The sequence below is a fragment of the Lemur catta genome, chromosome 4, assembly GCF_020740605.2.
Source record: "Lemur catta isolate mLemCat1 chromosome 4, mLemCat1.pri, whole genome shotgun sequence".
Taxonomy (NCBI): domain Eukaryota; kingdom Metazoa; phylum Chordata; class Mammalia; order Primates; family Lemuridae; genus Lemur; species Lemur catta.
The window spans coordinates 69235854-69245610 of record NC_059131.1 but is presented as its reverse complement, the minus strand read 5'-3'; positions in this window follow the sequence as shown (position 1 = coordinate 69245610).

Here is a 9757-nt window from a genome sequence, read left to right as displayed (position 1 = left end):
TTCACACCAACTAGGATGCCTATAATCTAAAAGACAGGCAACAACAAGTGTTGGTAAGAATGTGGAATAAATGGAACCCTCATACATTGCTGTTATGCACTGAATGTTTGTATCCCCTCAAAATTCCTATGTTGAAGGCCTAACCCCTAGCTTATTTATATTAGATGAGGCCTCTAAGAAAATAATTAGGGTTAAATAAGGTCATAGGGTGGACTCTGATGTTACAGGATTAGTGTACTTACAAGAGGAAACTCCAGAGAGCTTGCTTGCATTCTCTCTCTGCACAAGCACAAAGGAGCGGTCATGTGAGCGCACAATGAGAAGGTGGCCATCTACAACCCAAAGGGAGAACCCTCACCAGACATCAACCGTGCTGGCACCTTGATCTTGGGGAGTCTCCAGAACTGTAAGAAAACAAATTTCTGTTGTGTAAGCCACTCAGTCTATGGTATTTTTTTTTTTTTATGGCAGCCCTAGCAAACTAATACAATTGCTGATGGGAATGTAGAATGATATAGCTGCTTTCAAACTGTTTGGCAGTTCCTCAAAAAGTTAATACAGAATTACCATATGACCCAGCAATTCCCCTCATGGATATATAGCCAAAAGAACTGAAACATGTGTTCAAACCAAAACTTGTACACAGATGATCATAGCAGCACAATTCACAATAACCAAAAGGTGGAAAGAACTAAATGTCTGTCAACAGATGAATGGATAAACAGAATGTGGTACATAGGTACAATGGAATATTATTCAGCCTTAAAAATGAAGGAAATTCTGACACAAACTACAACATGGATAAACCTTGAAGACATTATACTAAGTAAAGAAGCCAGTCACGAAAGGATAAATGTGTGATTTCACTTATATGAGGTTCCTAGAGTAGTCAGGTTCATAGAGACAGAAAGCAGAATAGTAATCGTCAGGCGGTGGGGTAGGGGGAAGAGAGAATGGGGAGTTAGTGTTTAATGGATGCAGGGTTTTAGTTGGGGAAGATGAAACAGTTCCAGAGATGGATAGTGCTGATGGTTGTACAACAATGTGAATATGCTTAATGCTATAGAATTTGTACACTTACAAAATGGCTAAAATGATAAATTTTATGTTGTACATACTTTACCACAATAAAAAAATGGTGAATTTTATGATATGAATTATATCCCAACTAAGCTATTATAAAAAATAATGAATCACACCGTACTAATAGCATAAAGGGGAAAATCCCCCACCTATTTATCTCAGTAGACACAGAAAAAGCATTTGTAAAAATCAACTCATTCATAACACTCACAAAACTAAATATATATATTTTGACGGATTTCCTTGAATGCCAGGGGCTGAGCTAAACAAATAAAACTCAAACAAACAATAAAAAGAGAGAAGCAAAAAATACAAAACAAAAACCAACCCCTCTCCCAGTCTTTGCAGGTTGGCTCTATGCTGGGACACACTTTCAGCGCTTAGCAAGGCTCACTCTGAGCCTAAGGTCAGCCTGAAGTGAGTGCGTAATGTCTTCTCAGGTTTTTCTGAGCAAGCATTTTGCCTGGACATGCATGTGGCTTTCTAAATTCCTCAGCATACACTTTTGCAAGTCCTAATTTCCTGAAATATCTCACCCTAGCATCTTCTTCAGGCCTTTGATGGTCTGTTATATGTCTTCACCCTAATCACTTGCCCCACGCATCTGTGGGTGGGTATTCACCTTGCATTTTATATGAGCAGCGCCCACCATTTTCCTGGCTGAGTTCTGAGTTAGGAAAAACAGAGAGAAGCACCTTGCGTCAGTCCTTCAGGTATACCCCAGACAGGTTAGAACAAATGTATATAATAATTTGCAAATATAGTCTGCTCTGCCCTCTCTGGTTTGAGAGAGAGAACTAGGAACCCAACTTTTACAGTTTTAAGACCAAGACTGCCACTGTACCAGGATGAGAGTGGGGCAAGGGTAAAATTGCTACAAAACTTTCCAACCCCTTTGAAAATGTCTTTATCTCTGAGCATTTGCTTGGTTACTAGTAATTATGGGCTGCTTTCTAGAGCACCAACAGTTGATTCAGACAGTTCCTGCTTAGTTTTTCAATATTCTAGAGGGAGGGACAAGACCTTAGAGCTTCCTAGTCTGCCATTTGTTCCGGCAAGAAATTGATGTCATACTTATCTTTTTTTCCTTTGTACCTGTCATTTTTTTTTTTTTACTGCTTTTAGGAGTTTCTCTTTTCATTGATTTGTGCAATTTTGCTTATGATTTAACTTGATGTAGTTTTCTTCACATTTTGGGGTTTTTTGTTTGTTTGTTTGTTTGGCTTTAATTGAACTTCTTGGATCTGTGAGTTTATAATTTTCATTTAGTTTGGGAACATTTCAACCATTCTTTCTTCAAATATTTTTTCTGTCCCTACACTCTTTTGGTGATCCAATTACACATGTATTAGACTACTTGAACACTCACAGATAGTCTGTTAATTTCTTTAATTATTTTTTTCTCCAAGATTTTGGTTATTTTCTATTCTTATGTCTTCGAGTTCACTAATCTTTTCTTCTGCAATAGCCAATTTGCCATTAATCCCATCCAATGTATTTATATCAAGCATTGTATTTTTCATCTTTAGAAATTTAGATTTCATTTTTTTTCTATTTTTCATTTCTCCACTTAACTTTTTGAACATATGGGATATAGTTATAATCATTCTGAACACCTTTTTCTGCTTGTTCTAACACGTCTGTCAGTTCTAGTTAGTTTCAATTGATTGATTTTCTCCTCCTTACATCTCACAATATCCTGATTCTTTGCATGCCTGGTAATCTCTGATTGGATGTCAGACATTATAATTTTACTTTGTTGGATGTTAGAGATTTTTGTATTCCTTTAAATATTCTTGAGCTTTGTTCTAGGGCATGGTTAAGTTACTTGGAAACTGTTTGATTCATTTGGGTGTTGCTTTAAAGATTTATTAGTTGAGACTTGAGCCCTGTTTCGTCTAAAGCTGATTATTCTTCACTATTGAGCCAAGACCTTTTTGAGTATTCTACCCGAGGCTCTGTATATTAGGAAGTTTTCTAGGTTAGCCAGTGAGAACAGGCATTTTCCCCAGCTTTTTGTGGTGCTATTTCCTCTTATTCTTTTTGCTGACTCTTTTCCTTGGTCTCATGTAGTTTCTTCCCGTGCAGCGGCTGATGAGTTCTCTGCTGAAGATTTAAGGGAGACCTTCTGCACATCTCAGGAACTCTCTCTCTGTACTGCTCTCTCCTCTCCATATTTTGTCCGGCAAACCGTAATTGCCTTGTCCACACTGAACCCCAACTCTGTCTTTGTAACCTAGGGAATCTGCCAGGCTCTGCATGGATTCTTCCTCCCTGTGCTGTGGCCTGAAAATTATCTCAAGTCAGTAAGATGAGGCAATCATCGGCCTCAACTTTTTATTTTCTTCTCTCAGGAATAACTGTCTTTCATTGCCTGATGTCCAGTGTCCTGAAAACTGTTATTTCATATATTTGGTCTGGTTTTGTTTTGGTGTTTTAGGAAGGAGGGTAAATTTGGGGCCCATCACTCCATCTACCAGGAGTCTCTCATGCACTTATCATAAACTTTTTATTATGGAAAATTACAAACTTATAAGTAGGCAGAATAGTTTTGTGACTGCCCATGTATCTAGGTTTTTAAAAAATGACCAACTCAGGACTAATCTTGTTATCTCTATGCCCCCACTCACTTCTCTCTCTCTTCTATTATTTTGAAGCAAGTTCCAGACATCATATGAGCTCATCTATAAATATTTCCGGGTGAGTTACTGCAGGGGTCCCTGTCAGTGGCCCGCTCACATCTGTCCTCTCTTTTCATTTCAGTGTGCCTGAGCAGACCTGTAGCAGGCATGATCTGCATATCTTTGCTTGAAGACTTTCCTTAAAGCTAGGAAAAGCCACCTTGCCCTGCTCACAGCAGGCTGGGACTGCCAGTGTAATTGGTGCCTCCCCAGGGATAGCCCTCTACCTCCCAGCTCCCTCCCCCCTTGTGTGAGAGAACTCTGAGGCATTGGTCCCAGGCCTTTTCCTAAGTTTCTCTGTGGGCCTATATTTATTTGCCCACCGCAGCAGCTGACTTGATAACACTCCTTTACCTCTGCCTTCCCTTCCCTGTCACATTGGCTCACTCCCTGGATTAGTTTGCAAGGACTGCCACAACAAAGCACCTGAGACTGGATGGCTTAGACAGCAGAAATGTGTTCCCTCATAGTCCAGGATCAAGGTGTCAGCAGGGTGGTTTTATTCTGAGGCCTCTCTTCTTGGCTTGTAGATAGATGTCTGTCTTCTTCTTGTGTGTTCACATACATGGTCTTCCCCCTGTCTGTGTGTGCCCTAATCTCCTCTTCTCATAAGGACACCAGTCATATTGGATTAGGGTTCACCCCAATGACCTCATTTTACCTCAGTTACCTCTTTAAAGGCCCTATCTCCAAATATAGTTATATTTTGAGCTACTGGGGTTAGGACTTCAACATATGAATTTTGGGAGAGACACAATTCGGCCCATAACACTCCCCTGCTGGTGTTTACTGCAGCTCACAAATAAATTACTGCCACTGAAATCCTTATTTCAGGGTCTACTTCTGGGGGAATTCAAATGAAGGAAATCTCTAAAAGACAAAGACTCTCTTGAAAAAAGTAACCAAACTACCCCTAAAGTACTCTTAATGACCACACTTTAGGACTTTACCCACTCTGCCTTGTATTCCTAGCTATTCCCACCTGTGTCCCTTCATAGTGATGGCAGGGACTGTTTTATGGATCTTCTTATCTAGTTAGTGCCTTGGACATAGAGAATACCAGATGTTTGACTTGCTTAAGTAAATGATGTTTGTTCTAATCTTCCTTGGAAACTAGGTTATAATAGTATACAAAAAAAATCTAAATAATAAATAGTAGTAATTGCTCCTTAATAATGTAAAATTCCTGCTGAGTCCCTAGCTATGTACAATTGTGCAACATCTAGGCACACAATGTTTCTCAAATGAATGAATGCTTTAATGGTTTAAATTAGAGGTACTCACTGTGGTGTGGGATGCTGGTAGTGGGGAGAGTGTGTTGGGGGCAGGAGGTATATGGGAACTCTCTGTATTTTCCGTTCAACTTTGCCGTGAACCTAAAACTGCTTGAAAAATAAAATTTATTAATTTAACAATAAATAAATAACTAGATTAGAGATATGCATAGCATTACCAATTGAAGTTAGAAGCTGAAAACTAGACCAGATTAAAAAGACCTTTAAAGAATTTTATATAAAATATAGTCGATCTGCTAGTGTCACCTACTGGTGAGAAGTGGTTACTGTTCTAGAAACAATTCTATTTCTTAGTGCTCTTGAAGTTTGGTGGGGTTATATGACAAGTGTTCTGTATGAAGTATTAGTAAACAGTGAAAATTCAACACAATAGAAAAATAGTTATATATAATTACAAGTTTCATGTGAGGAGGAAATATCAGAAATAAATCTTCAGGTTTATATATACATAAGCCTCAACTCAAAACCGAAATCAGAGAGCGTTGATTTAAGGGAAAAAAAGGTTAAGTGAAGGTGACTGGAAATATGTGGAAAGGGTGCTTTTTATAATGATCTTTCAAAATTTCTCATATAATCCAAATATTTTAAGTAAAAGCAATAAATCAAACATACAGCCTTTTATGCAAAAATAACACTTTTCATTTTTGGTGTTACCCATACCCTGAGATCTCTCATTAACAGCATTGAATTTCAGGCTCTCATGATGCTCCATGTTCTCAACTGACTTTTCACTTCCTGCATAGCAATCTCTGAACTGTGACTTGGTTTTACAACAGCTGCAATAAACTCTGCTAGAGGAAGGGCCGGTCTAACAGTGGGGATCTTTCAGATCTAGCCTACAGTCAGATATTGACAAACTTTTGTTTACTTGTTCCTTGGACAATTTTTGTTTGTTCCAATATTTAATATGATAACTTAAAAATTATATGGTAGCTGTTTTTTTAAACAAACCCCATAAGACTCTAAAGAGAATGAGTAAAGCACTCTGACTGACAATTAGTCAATCAATCCATTTTTACCAAGTAATCATAAATCTTCCATCCACTGTGGAGAACACCAAGTTAGATATCTGTATGGGATTTGGAGGACATGAGATACTCATCTTCTTTTTCAGTTTTGGAAATTTTTATTTTGAAATGATTTCAAACAAAGAAAAGTTGCTAGAAGAATACATTGGACTCCTGTGTACTCCATCCAGATTCCCCAACTGCAAACACTCACCTCATTAGTTTTATCAGTGTTTCTTGATAGCCAGATAGGCAGACAGATAGTATATATTTAATATATATAAAGTTTATATGTATGTTAAATATATATTTTTTTCTGAACTACTGAAGAATAAGTTTGGACATGATGCCCTTTACCCCTAAATGCTGCATTTCCCAAGAATAAGGACACCCTCGTAATGTAATAACAGTACAGTTTTCACATTCAGGAAATTAACATTGATACAATACTATTTTCTAATTTATAGCCCTTATTCAAATTTCACCAAGTGTCCCAATAATTTCTTTAAAGCAAAAACAATTTATTTTTTGGGTCCAGACTCCAATCTAGGATCACAAGTCACATTTAGTTTTCCTGTCCCTTGATCTCCTTTCATCTGTAACTGTTCCTGAGATTCTATCTTATGACTCTGACAGTTTTTGAGAGCACCGGCTAGTTACCCTGTAGAATGTCCCTCAATTTGGGTTTAAGTAATGTTTCCTTGTGATTAGATAGATTCATGTATGTGAATATTTTCCATGTATCCTCAAATACCTTGCTTGGATTCAGGTGTGCATTTCTGGCAGAAACACCACAGAAGCGATGCTGTTTCTTTGCAGGACATTGTGTCATGAGACAAATCATGTCAGTTTGTCCCATTGTCTGTGATATTAACTTTGACCATTAAGTCGGTGTCTGCCAAGTTCCTCCACTGTACAATTACTATTTTTCACTTTGTAATTAATAAGCAATTTGTGGGAGATACTTCCTCATCAAACTTTTACCAACTAATTTTAGAATAGAATTGATGATTCTTTCTGAATCATTTATGACGGTTGCCAAATGGTGATGTTCTAACTTCATCATTCCTTCTACATTTATTAGTCTTCTTACTGTAAGGAAGAAGTTTTCTTTCCAATTAATTAATTCTTTATTTATTTATGTCAGTATGGACTCATAGATTCCTATTCGATTCATTGAGTTACAATCCGTTACTATCATTGTTTATTTTGGTGCCCAAATTATCCCAGATCTGGTCAGTGGGAGAGAGCCCCTTCAAGCTGGCTCCTATGTCTTTTGACATGTCCTCATCTTTTTTTACCCACTTCCTTACTTTCTGGCAAAACAAGATGCTCCAAGTTCATTGTGACTATCCCATCCCTGGACTCAGCCACTTCTCCAAGGATTTAGCAGAGAATAGTACTTATGAACCAAGATCTGGTGCTAGATGTGCTCATTGCTACTGGGGTGTCACTGCTTCTAGGTCCTTCTGGTGATTCGTGCAAGGAAATATAAATACACACACATACACACACACACATCTACATCTATTTCTATAAGTTAAAACATGAGTTCATACTGAGATCTTCAGTTGTAAAGCCAACATTAGAATTCGTTCTAGCTTTCCTCATTTTCACATTTGTAACTCCTTTCTCTGACAGTGAGAAACCTGGTTCCTATTATCCTCAATATACATTAGTTACTTCTGAAACATACAGAAATTAGTCTCAGGATTGCTACCCCAGATCATTATGAAAAACAAATACACTAGCTAGAGTTTGTTTACAGTTCTTTTTGTCATTTTGTCTGAAGTTTTATAGTCAAAATACTGTATTTAAAAGTTACTTGTCTGGCCGGGCACGGTGGCTCACGCCTGTAATCCTAGCACCTGTGGGAGGCCGAGGCGGGTGGATCACCCGAGGTCAGGAGTTCAAGACCAGCCTGAGCAAGAGCGAGACCCCGTCTCTACTAAAAATAGAAAGAAATTATCTGGCCAACTAAAATATATATAGAAAAAATTAGCTGGGCATGGTGGCGCATGCTTATAGTCCCAGCTACTCGGGAGGCTGAGGCAGTAGGCTTGCTTAAGCCCAGGAGTTTGAGGTTGCTGTGAGCTAGGCTGATGCCACGGCACTCACTCTAGCCTGGGCAACAAAGCGACACTCTGTCTCAAAAAAAAAAAAAAAAGTTACTTGAGATAGTTTTCTGTTTCCTCTGATGAGTGTGGTATGTTATTAATTTAAATAGTTACATATGCTCATTTGTTTCTAATTATATTCCATTTAATTCTTCTCTGTTGATTCCATTCTAATTTTTGAGTATGTAAAATATTGACATGATTCAAAAGTCAAAACTATACAAGAAAGTATATTTGAAGTATCATTCCCATATTTCCAACCTTCTACCTTATTCCAACCTATACTCTATAGCTAACCAATCTCATTATTTTAGTTTTCTCCTTTGTTTCTTTTTGCAAAAATAAGTAGACACATGTATATTTTTGTATTTCTTCTCTTCATTTACACAAAAGGTAATATATCCTATACATTTTTTTGCATTTGGGTTTTTTGCTTAACAATATATCCTGAAAATCACTTCAGACCAGTTCATAGAAATACCTTTCAATCTTTGTTGCAGCAGCATAGTACTCCATCGTATGAAAGTGCCAGAATTTATTCAACCAGTCTCCTACTTATGGGCATTTGGGTTGTTTCCAGTAATTTGATTTTCAGATTGTTGGGGGTGTATTTTCAAGGAAATTCATAGAAGTAGAGTTGCTGGAATAAACACTAAATGTCCATGAGATACCTGCCACAGGTTGGGTTTCCCAGGGAGCCAACTCTGAAATGGAGATTAGCAAGCCGTAGGTTTACTAGGTAATGCTCTTGGGACTCACTCCTGTGGGAGGGAATAGACAGAAATAAGATTAAGCAAAGGAAGGAATTACACAGCTCTGATGTCTTGGTGGAGGCCTCAGCCAACCCTCTGGGGAGCTCTGTTTCTGGTGTGAACCTTCATAGTTAATTGGAGTTGGGACATGGGGCTGGGTCTTTATATGCTCACATGGATCAGTCACTGGATGCAAGCCAGCCCAGGGAAGGGTGTGACCTTAGGTGAGCTGACTATGCTCAGCTGAGCTAATTCTTGTAGGAGGCTGAGAGCAAGGGCTTTTCCTGCCAGTGGCACTCTCAGTCCCTGGGAGAATCAGTCCTCCCGTATTGAATGGGGTCTGGGAATTAGAGCAAACATGACAGCCCCACTCTTGGGTTGAATCAACTGCTTTGTAGTAAGTTCTGGGAGCAGATCCTCCAGGATTCTGGTGGGCTTCTCTTCCTGGGGAACACTTAGCAGAGGAAGCTTGGTGAAACCAAATACAACCTCTGCCACTGCAGCTGGTCTCAGAGCTACAATTGATATTCAAAGTTGCCCTTACCCCAACCACCCTCTGCTAGTACCTGTGCTCTTCTTGGTGGCTTACCTGGCAACCTGACCCAGACCCTCATCCTGCAGGGGTCTGAGCCCCTGGTCACTATACCCATCTCAGACCATGACTGGTGCACTTGACCGTTTACCATCAAAATAAGGTAAAGGAATACCAAGAGGCACCCAAATGGGTAATCATAGTGCCAAACATCTTCTTCTCTGACCCCAAAGTAACAGCAGCCTTGCCTTCTACTGGTGATTGAGGGCAATTACCTCTGCCTGCTGGTC